The sequence below is a fragment of the Trichosurus vulpecula genome, chromosome 2, assembly GCF_011100635.1.
Source record: "Trichosurus vulpecula isolate mTriVul1 chromosome 2, mTriVul1.pri, whole genome shotgun sequence".
Taxonomy (NCBI): domain Eukaryota; kingdom Metazoa; phylum Chordata; class Mammalia; order Diprotodontia; family Phalangeridae; genus Trichosurus; species Trichosurus vulpecula.
This window is the reverse complement of record NC_050574.1, coordinates 153,726,842-153,738,238: the sequence shown is the minus strand read 5'-3', so window position 1 is coordinate 153,738,238 and position 11,397 is coordinate 153,726,842. Positions and strand designations below refer to the sequence as shown.

The 11,397-nt window shown below is 36.2% G+C and overlaps 2 pseudogenes; both read right to left on the bottom strand.

The window, feature by feature from the left end:
• Positions 1 to 1,018: 1,018 nt before the first annotated feature.
• LOC118836796 lies at positions 1,019 to 3,358 on the bottom strand (annotated as a pseudogene).
• A 52-nt stretch (positions 3,359 to 3,410) lies between these two features.
• LOC118835598 lies at positions 3,411 to 5,768 on the bottom strand (annotated as a pseudogene).
• Positions 5,769 to 11,397: the final 5,629 nt, after the last annotated feature.

Below are 11,397 nucleotides of genomic sequence, written 5' to 3'. Positions count from 1 at the left end.
CACTTCTCCACTGTGTACAATGCTGGCTTTTCATTTGAGTTAGGTACTGTTTACCATTTTAAGGAAAGTTTCGCCTATTCCTAGCAATTTTAATTTCTTCAACCCAAGTGGGTATTGTGTTTTGTAAAAATCTTTCTTTGAACTTATTGACATAATCATATGGTTTTTGTTTTCAATACGGCTCATTATATTTATATATTTGTTAGTATTAAATCAAATCCTGCATTCACAATATAAATCCAACATAGTCATAGGGCACAATCTTTTTAATATGTTGCTATAGCATCTTTCTTAAATTTTTATTTAACATTTTGAATCTTTATTCACTAGAGATAATGATCTATAGTTTTCTTTATTTGCTTTATCCCTCCTTGATTTGGGTATTCAAATTATATTTGAATCATACAAGGAGTTTTGTCAGATATTTTCTTTCACTTTTTTTTAAGGCCATGTTTTATTTTCTGATTAATGGCCAAAAGGCAACGAAATTTATCTTCAAATATTTTCTTGAAAGTCTGTGCTCATAAAATCATGAACAGTTCGTAAGACATTTAAATCTTTAAATATACAATATATTGAAACTTTAAATATACAGTATATAATTTTACAATATACAACTTTAAATATATGATATTGTTCACACAAAATACAAGTTAAATATAAACATAAAGCAATCACGATAATTTTATGTAAATCTGTTTTATGTGATATTATATGTAAAAATGTTTTTCAGATCTCTATTTGTGAAAGGATCAGTACCAGATCAAATTACACTCTTTTGGCCAAAGGCCCTAGAAAGCTTATTTCAGCATTAAATCTTTTACACAATAAAGTGCCATTTCCTAATTTGAGATCTTCTAAAGACTGGTTAAAAAAAATGAAATAAAACAGGGCAGTATGTCCATAAACGAACAAATAATTTGACTGTAATGTATCATAAAACACATAAACTTCCCACATAGATCTCTACAATATTATGTATCCATCACATACAAGCACACACAGTCAGAAACAAAGCTTAATGAAGCCCCATTCCCAGTTCACTACTCAACTGGGTGTTTTTACATACTTCATCAAATGAATAGCTTTTTGTCACCTTTCCATTTTTGAAAACAGTATGGAGAAGATCATGACCACATTCTTCAAGATTTCCTTTTCCTTCCTCAAGGGTAAGAAAATTTCCAGTAGATGTCCTATATAGAGATAGTCAGCTCTTTTTTGATCTTTTGTTGGGATCAGCAACTGGGTTCTTTTTTGTTTGTTTTTGTTTACTTCCTTCCTTCCTACCTCCCTCCCTCCCTCCCTGTCTCTCTGTCTCTCTCTTTCTCTTTCTTTCTTTCTTTCTTTCTTTCTTTCTTTCTTTCTTTCTTTCTTTCTTTCTTTCTTTCTTTCCATCTTTCCTTCCTTCTTTCTTTCTTTTCAACATTCACTTTTTGAGCGTTAAATTTTTTCCCCTCCCTGCATTCCTCCATCCCCAAGACAGCATGTGATCATAGGCTATATATGTATGGTCATATTAAACATATTTTCACATAGTCATGTTGTGAAAGAAGAATCAGAAAAAAGGGAAAAACCATGAGAAAGAAAAAAAAACAAAACAAAAAGAAAGAGAAAATAGTATATTTTGACCTGCATTCAAACTCCATGGTTCTTTCTCTGGATGAGGATAGCATTTTCCATCATGAGTCCTTTGGAATTGTCTTAGATCATTGCTTTGCTCAGGCTCTCTAATAAAGTCAGTCATTGCACAATGTTGTTGTTACTATGTACAGTGTTCTGGTTCTGATCACTTCACTCAGTATCAGGTCATGCAAGTCTTTCCAGGTTTTTCTGTAGGCTGCCTGCTCACCATTTCTTGGAGCAATAGTATTCCATTACATTCATACACCATCATTGGTTCAGCCATTCCCCAAATGATGGGCATCCCTTCAATTTCCAATTCTTTGCCACCACAAAAAGAACTGCTATAAATATTTTTGTACACATGGATCTTTTCTCCTTTTTTATGATCTCTTTGAGATATAGATCTAGTAGTGGTATTGCCATATCAAAGGGTGTGCACAGTTTTATAGCCCTTCAGGCACAGTTCCAAATTGTTCTCCAGGATGGTTGGATCAGTTCACAACTCCACTGCCAACAGCAACTGGGTTCTTAAAGACGTTAATTCCAAGGCCATCAATAACAACATAACTGCATTTGAAGGAACCATTGAAAAGATCTCTTGTTAACTTCTGTAACAATTTTCCACCAGAACCTAAAGAAATATTTTCAATACTCCATTTTTTTTCTTCATGCCTTCAACATTTTCTTGTAAGGTGTTGCTATTAACTCCATCTCCCTGAATAACTCAGAGATAAAATGGCAACAATTCATAGCCTTTTGAGTTTTCAGTAACTGGAAACCTCGTACCTAGAATGACCAAAACCTTTAATACAGTGTCAAGAGGTTTCCAGAATCTGGTCTAATTATGAGTGATGCCTCTGTACTCCTTGATACAATTACATGTCTTAAATCTTCCCCCTAGATTTTCTAACATGCGAATATCATAGCTATCACTGACCACAGACATAGGCACTGATGAAAACTGCATTACTCTATGTTCAAAAGCACCTTTTTCGTGACCTTTGGCCCGGGCTGTTATGGTACTGTGTTCTGCAGCTGGAACAGATCCTGGCACAGGGCCTTGTGTTCCATAATATTTTTTAATTAAAGAAATTCCTTCTACTCTATCAGTTCCCTTGAAGCTCACCAAATGATCACATACCAGTCTTCTTTTGTGAAGAGACCCTTTTGTAGGTGAAATAACGTAATTTGTACTCCATGCCATCTAGGTTATCAGATGTTCCCATCAAATACTTTGCCAAAATTTTCTTCTGCTCTCTGGAATTTGCAGCCACTGTGTTTGGAATGAGACTATCCTTCAGTCTTGGTGTCTAATCTGTAAGCCAGTAACATTCTGGATCTGTGTTTTCCACCACAAAGAGAACATTTCCTCTGGGAACAATAGAACCCCCAGGAACTGCTTTTACTGCTATGGGAAGATGGCCATCGTATATCTTTTTTTTCTTCTTTTCTTCTTACAGTTAATTTTTATTCAAGAATTTACTCACAGGCAACACATTTAAGAACGCTTTAAAAATAAAAAAATATGATTTTGAAAGTCAAAATTCCAAAAATTTATTGAACATGACTACTAAAAAATGATGATTCTCTTAATAAATTAACCTCTAAAAATTCTTGTGGAGCCACAGTTTATACATAATGAATATAGATGATGAAATCCATTCAAATCAAATTACAAATTAAAAAGTCACAGATAACATGCAAATGTTTTGATGAACCTAAACATCAGCTTCATTCTTCCAGAGGATGGAAACCAGTGTCTAAGTGTTTCTATAACAAAGGATGTTTCAGTGTTTTGACTTTAAAGTCTCTTTCTCCAGTAGCAACTCTGCTTATCTTTGCTGAAGTTCCTTTTCTCTTTCTTTCCGTGACTGGACATCTTTTTTTTTATGCATGCCAGCCTCCTTGGAATTGCTGAATCCTCATGTTTCTTTAGCTCCTTAAAAGTACAAAACTCCAAGTGCTCTATTTGGTCCGAGAAATCAGTCAACTGTTTTATCAGTCTCATTGCTCAAGACTGGTAGCCACCAAGCAAAAATTTCATCTTCTTTTCCATTTTTGCAGTTTTCTTAGCCTTTGTGGTCATGTGGTTCCTATTGATCTGATTTCTCTTTTCCAGTGATTAAATTCTGTCTGTTTTGGTAGCCACATTGGTTCATGTGTATCGACTTTGCCCGAATAAATATAAAACTTAACTGTAATATTCTTCCCACACCTAGCTATAAGCTTCATTGACAGCTCATTGTGGCCCATTCCTTGCTTTACTACTTCCAACTCCTGTATCAAAATGCCTTGGGCCTTCTTCAATTCATCTTTGGAGAATTTCTCATAAAGGTTGTATTATAGGTGAGTTGTGTGCTCAGTACCATTACCTCCAAATCCTGGAGTTTTCCCCTTTTGATATCCAGTTTGTTCTCCATAAGGATGATGCAGAAGGTCATAATGAAGCATTGTGATCATCTCTTTTTAATTAGTTCTTCACTTTTCTGTAGGTGTGTTGGTGGTTCTGCATTTAAGGGTTTTAAGATAATTTCATTTACTTCTGAAGGTCTTGGCTGATTCTTTTGTGCATGTTTTTTTAATTCTACCTCTTATTCTGCATCACAGATAGCCTGCTTTTGAGCGTTTACATCAGCATCATCTTCTACACAAGTTTTATCAATCTTACAGTCTTCTAGCTCATTCTCAGCGTTTTCTGGTAGAACAATCTCAAAGTCATTCTTAGAAGCAGGAAGGCCCATCAACCCTAAATGAAGATGTTCATGAGATTCTCTCTTCATCTGCTTCACATCTCAGGGATCATTGCAGTCTGCCAATCCCTCTTCAGGATTTATGTTTAGTTTGTCCCTTAGAGGAGTTCTGCCTGGGGTAGTGCCAATGACTGGTTTAGGAGTCACCCCTTTAGTTTTATGAGGTGTCCTGAATGGGGTAGACGAGACTGTGTTTGGTGTCTGAATGATCTGTTCTTGAGGAGTCACACCAGAGAAGTCACTCTCATACAATGGTGTATTAAGAATACCTTTTGCTGGGGCATCCACATTGTTAAAAACCATCAAGTTGTGTGCTTCCTGCAGAATTCACTCTTGGGCAGCTGGAGTTTTGGATATCCTCAGAGCCATACTACTGTTGGTAACATAATAGTCGGACAAGAGTACTGGAAGCAGGATTCATGATGCCAGATTCCTCTGCTGTTTCACATGCAATTTTACTTGCTTGTCCAACTTTTACAACTTCCTAAAATTCTGCATCTGAAATCTGAGGTGCAGGAAGTACTAATTTTCCTCTCTTTTTAATAGATTCTGAAACTCCACTGGTTTGAAGAATAGTTGATGGCCAATCAGACTCTCTTTTTTCCCCAAATGTTGTTTGTCTTTCTATCTCTACTATCCTTTTCAGATCTTAACTCCCCATCAAGATCTTCTTGTAACCTCTTAAAGTCAGCATCAAGTGCCTGATAATTTTCTCCAAATGTGTCATAAAAACCTGGAGCAGGCTTTTTTTTTCCCAAATGGAATTTCTGCATTATAATCTACTCCTTTCTTCTTTTTTTCCTTTTTTCTGAATTTCTATGCCAGCTGTTTGAAGTTCTCTTCTCTTTTGGAGGGCAGCAAGGTGTCTTGCTTCTTCCAATTGTTTCTCTCTTGCTTTCTTCTTGGCCTTCTTTCCCTGTGTGTTGGCCAGATTGGCTCGAGGTTCTGAGAGCATTTCAAGTTCATCTTCATCCATATCAATTGGATCAGGTTGGACTGGTTTCATTTCTGGATTTGGATCAGTCTCTCCAGGTTTAGGTTTTGATGGATCATCTGTTATCTCCTCTTCATTGTCTCTTTGGGCAGTTTTATCCAGGAGAAATTCATAGCACTCCAAACACTGTGCATCTGTCCTCCCAACAACTGGGGCAATGGTTCTCCACTGGGTTGGCATCAATTTGGCCACATGGAAAAGCTTTTCTTCTTCCTCCCTAGCCCACTCTATTTTTTTAATGCTCAGGTCCAGCCATTTATACCATCTGGCCTTGTACTGCTTTGCTGATTTCCTGCGCAATCTGAGACCACTGGGTTCTTGCCATATTTCATTACCTCTGCTTTGAGAATTTCATTCTCCACATTCCTCCACAGGCCCTCTTTGATCAAAGTGTGAGGCATTTTGGTGGAAGGGTGAGTGATTTGGCAATTAGCCCAGGAAACCTGGAGAGCATTGAAATGGTTTAATGCCCTTCCCACCCCGGGCCGGACCCCCCACCCCCACCCCAACCCAAAGCCAACCCTTCTTCCCAGCATGACCTTAGGAATCTAGGAATTGGTGCTGAAAAGGATGTTGAACCAGAATAGTGGAGGGAGGCAAACCTCCAACCCAGTGGCAGGGAGGAAAGGGGAAAATGGGCTTTCACTTAGCTCCACTGCTGCTTAAGTAATTGCACCTACCAGTGGGGGAGTGACTGAGGGAAGAGGCTGAGCCCTGTTCACTCCAAAGGATTCTCACCTCAGCATTCACTCCTCAAGAGAGACTCTGACTTGTTGATGGGTCTGAGGAAGCACTGACTCACAACCCAAGCAGGACCTGTGCTGCTCAGATACCAGGAAGCTAGATTTGGACTTAATGTCCAGATTCTTGGCCAGCCTCTTCAATTTTCTGTTCCTTTGATTGTGAAAAATACTAACCTCAGGGGTCTCTTTCAAAGTGTCTTGTTTTGACCCCATGCTCATTCAAAGAAGCTGGGGCAGAGGAGGTGGAATAACCCTGGCACTACTGCTGCTAATCCATCAATAGTTAATATGCAGTAAGCCCCTACTATGTGTCAGGCACTGTGCTAAGCTGGTGATAGAAATAGGAAAAAAGATAGATGTCTCAGAGTAGTATGGCCAGGGGAGAAATGAGATGTTCTGAGCTCTTCTTTCACTTTTTGTATGAATAATTTATATAATACTGGATTTTATTGTTCTATCAATGTTTTGATTCACAAATCTGGCTCATCCTATTTTTCCCCCTGGGATTTTACAAATAATTTGTTTCATTTCTTTTTCTGAGATTTAAATTCTCTATTTCTTGTTCTGTTAATTTTTTTTTGCAAATATTTATCCATGTCATTCGTTATCAGTTTAGTTGGCACCTAACTGGGCGAAATATTTTCTAATAATTTTCTTTATTTCCTCTTAATTTAATGAATTCTCCTTTTTTATTGCCCCCACCCTTTTATTTTCTTTTCTAGCTTCCTTTGACTTCTTCTGTGGGCACAAAGTAAGTTTGGGATAGAGGCAGGAGATTTTGCAAGAAAGACCTCTCATACTCTGGTGTCTTAATAGGCTATCTTATAGTTTCTTTGATTTTTGTTCAATAGAATTATAATTTTTTTAAATTATGGGAATCATTTCTCTTTTGTCTATGTATCCACAGAGCCTCTCATAGGTCATTACACATTGTAAATGTCTGTGGAATGGAATTTGATGAATTTCCTAATGACAAAATTATCCTTTATTTTTCGCTTACTTACTTTAGCAAGAAGATCATGACTTCAGGAGACCCTAAATGTAACTTTCATAAAAACAAAAGATCTTTATCTCAATTCCCACCCCCACTCATGAGTTGGGTCCTTCAGAGCTTGGCTAGCTACTGTTCACCTTCAAGGGTCTATAGGTACCCCTCAGGGCTAAATCCTACAGGTTGCTCTTCAGGTCCTCACTGTTAGACTAGGTCCCAGAGTAGGCTCTTCAGTTTCTTACTAGTGCTTCCATTGAACCTCTGATCCTGCAGGTTTTGAAATCTCACAAGGCCGTAGCTTAGTTTTTTTTCTTTCTCCAATAATCTTCTCCTAAGTGTAGGAAAAAGTAGATACAGTAGAGACAGAAGCAACAGCAGGGCCATGTACTTAAGGGCTTTTTCATGGTGGCATGGGTGGCATAAAGGTCAACATCCATTTTCTTTTTTTCAAATTTATTTGTTTTTAGTTTTCAACATTTACTTCCATAAATTTTAAATTTTCTCCCTCTCCTTTCCCTCCCCCCTCCACAAGACAGCATGCAATCTGATATAGGCTCTACGTATACATTCCTATTAAATATATTTCCACATTAGTTGTACTGTATAGAAGAATTAGAATGAATGGGAGGAACCACGAGAAAGAAGAAAAACAAAACAGAACACATACAGAAAAGGAAATAGTGTGCTTCACTCTGCAATAAGACTCCATAGTTCTTTCTTTGAATGTGGATGGCATTTTCTATTATGAGTTCTTTGGAATTGTTTTAGGACCTTGTATTGCTGAGAAGGGCTAAGTCTGTCAAAGTCACTCATTGCACCCTGTGGCTGTTACTCTGTACGGTGTTCTCCTGGTTCTGCTCACTTCACTCAGCATCAGTTCAAATAAGTCTTTCCAGGTTTTTCTGAAGTCTGCCTGTTCATCATTTCTTATAGCACAATAGTATTCCATTACATTCATATACCACAACTTGTTCAGACATTCCCCAATTGATGGACATTCTATCAACTTCCAGTTCTTGGCCACGACAAAAAGAGCTGCTAGAAATATTTTTGTACCTCTGAGTCCTTTTCCCATTTTTATGATCTCTTCGGGATACAGGCTTAGAAGTGGTATTGCTGGGTCAAAGGGTATGCACATTTTTATAGCCCCTTGGGCATAGTTCCAAATTGTTCTCCAGAATGGATGGATAACCTAACAACTCCACCAACAATGAATTAGTGTTCCAATTTTCCCACATCTCCAACATTTATCATTTTCCTGTTTTGTCAAGTTAGCCAATCTGATAGGTGTGATGTGGTACCTCAGAGTTGTTTTGATTTACATCTCTCTAATCAATGGTGATTTAGAATATTCTTTCATATGATTATAGATAGCTTTAACTTCTTCTTCTGAAAACTTTCTGTTCGTATCCTTCGACCATTTATCAATTGAGGAATGACTTGTATTCTTGTAAATTTGACTCAGTTCTCTATACATTTTTGAAATGAGGCCTTTATCAGAGACACTAGTTGTAAAAATTCTTTCCCAGTTTTCTGCTTCCCTCCTAATCTTTGTTGCATTGGCTTTGTTTGTGCAAAAACTTTTCAATTTAGCGTAATCAAAATTATCCATAATGTAATCCAAAATTATGACCCATTACATAAAAATCATGGCTAGAGCTGCAAACCAAAATACTATGGTAAAGAGCTCTGGTCTATACTATAGAAAAGAGTTCATTTAGTCAGAATACACAGGTTCAAGTCTCAATTTTACCACTTCCTACCAATATGACCTTGGGAAATGGCTTGACTTCTCTGAGTCTCAGTTTCTTCATCTGTAAAATGTGTACATTGACAGTACTTATACCACCAAACCCAATGAGGTTGTTATAAGAATCAAATGAGATTCTGTATTTGTGTGTATGGGTGTATTTGTATGTGTAAATATAGACACATATAGGCGCATACGTAGACAATTTTGTAACTATAGATATATTAATATGAACTATTTGTATTATTACAGTCTATAAATGACCTTAAACGAACTGACCACACAATCGGTGTTTTGGGGCTTGTTGTTGTTGTCATTCAGTTGTTTTCAGTTGTGTCTGACTCTTCGTGGTCCCATTTGGGTTTCTTTCTTTTTTCTTTTCTTTCTTTTTTTTTATGTGGCAAAGATACTGGAACGGTTTGCCATTTCCTTCTCCAGCTCATTTTACAGATAAGGAAACTGAGGTAAACAGGCTTAAATAATTTCCCCAGAGACATGCAGCTGTTAAGTTTCTGAGGCCAGATTTGAAGTAAATAAGATGAATCTTCCTAATTCCAGGTCCAGTATTCCATCTACTGTACCACCTAGCTGGGGATTACTTGATTACAAAATAGTAATAACTCAATTCTATAATAGTGAACAATAATAAAAAACCTTGTATTTTTAAATTATATATCATATTTGTAAAATAGGTGAATCTTATAGTAATTTTTTATGCTTATTTTTGATACGGCTTTGAATTTTGATTATTTTCACTGTTTTCATTGGAGTCACACTTTTATTCAATTTTTGTTTGTTTTAGTCACCTAAAATGTAACTACTGATGATTTACTGTTGTATTCACCTGTGGAACTTCACTTTGCAGTGTCTAACAGTAGTCAGTTTTCATGTTGGACTCTAATTTCATTGCTATCAAATTTTAATTATGGGTATTTCTTAATGGAAGTCTTCCCTATGCTCATCATTCTTAGTTCCTAAGTTTTTTTTTTGAGAAGAAACCCAAATTTTAATGCAAGAAGTGGATCTTACGTGACATATTATATCTTATAATTTTAAAGGCTTTGGGATCATCAATAATTTCTTGTTAATTTTCTTCCTTGTTTCTTCAAAAAGTTTTTGTTCACTTCAAAAAATTATTTCTATGTAGCATATTTGAATTTATTTTAGTAATCTTCAAAATATTCATTTAAATAAAATTTAAAGTGTAATGGTGCTTTAAAAAACTTTTAAATAACTAACCAGTAGTTGATTTATCTATTTATCTTTCCTGGAAACAGGTATTTTCTTTAAGGCCAATTCTCTCTCTCCCTCCCTCCCTCCCTCCCTCTCTCTCTCTCTCTCTCTCTCTCTCTCTTTCTCTCTGTGTATCTCTTCTCCCACTTGCAAACGAAATAGCAGTACTTGGTATACTGAAGGTTTATTTTTAAGTTTTATTTTTGCGTTTGGTTTTTATGTTACACACATTTACAAATCCCTACTTTATCAGAGTTCTCTTGTAACTAAGGAAAACTAATAATACAGTAACCTCATCCCAAAATGCATGAATTCTTTTATTCTTCCATTCTATTCTCTTATATTTTTTTTCTTCTCTATATTGTTATCTTCCTGTTTATTTCAAGTTATTGTCCTTCTTCCCCCTTTAACCTTTTCTTTATTATTCCCTCTCCACACTTAAGATTTGTTTTACTTATGACTAATCCCTCTTTGAATGTACCTTTGTTTATATTCCCCCTTCCAAAAGTATGCTGCTAAAATTTAACCACCAGCTCTATGGAAAGCAAAACAAAACAAAACAAAAAAAACCCCAAAACTCAGCCAGCACACTCTTATGTTTAATCTGCACTATTAACATTTTCTACAGCACTTAAGTCTAGGCCATCAACCAAATAATAAATAAAACCTGTTTTTTTTGTGGCTGCAGATTTTTGAGGTATAATGCTCATACTGAATATTTAACAATGGACTCTTTTGTGGGGTAGGGAACAAGATAATTAAGCTTTTTAGAATTGTGTCTAAAATAGGAATGAATGGTTTCTGAGTGAGGGTCTGTGGACATCTTATGTGAATGTCTTGAACTTTTGAGTTGAATGCATTTCTATATCAAACTCTTTGAGTGTATGTGTGTGTTTTTGTGTGTTCTGATCTTTTTTGACCAGTTTACAAGGAAGTTAAATTCCCTCCAATCCTTCCATGTCTGCATATAGTTCTACTTACACCACCTGAGTGTCTTACTAAAGTTCCTCATCTTTTCTCCCATTTTCCCTTAATCTACCCCCTTTTCTTCCTCCTTAATATTTTTTCCTACATATTCAAAACTTAACAAAACTATTACTTATAGGAGTTTTGTCTCAGTTTATTAACTGTTTATGAACCCTTGTGATAATAGGATTTTAAAAGAACTCTTTTAACAGCACTACCCCCCTACCCCCAGAATGGAAACAGTTCATTCTTACTAAGTCCCTTCTGACTGTTCATTTCTAGTTGCTTTTTTATATTTCCTTTGACTTCTATATTTAGCTCTCCAAGTGCCTTTTCAGCTTTGACTT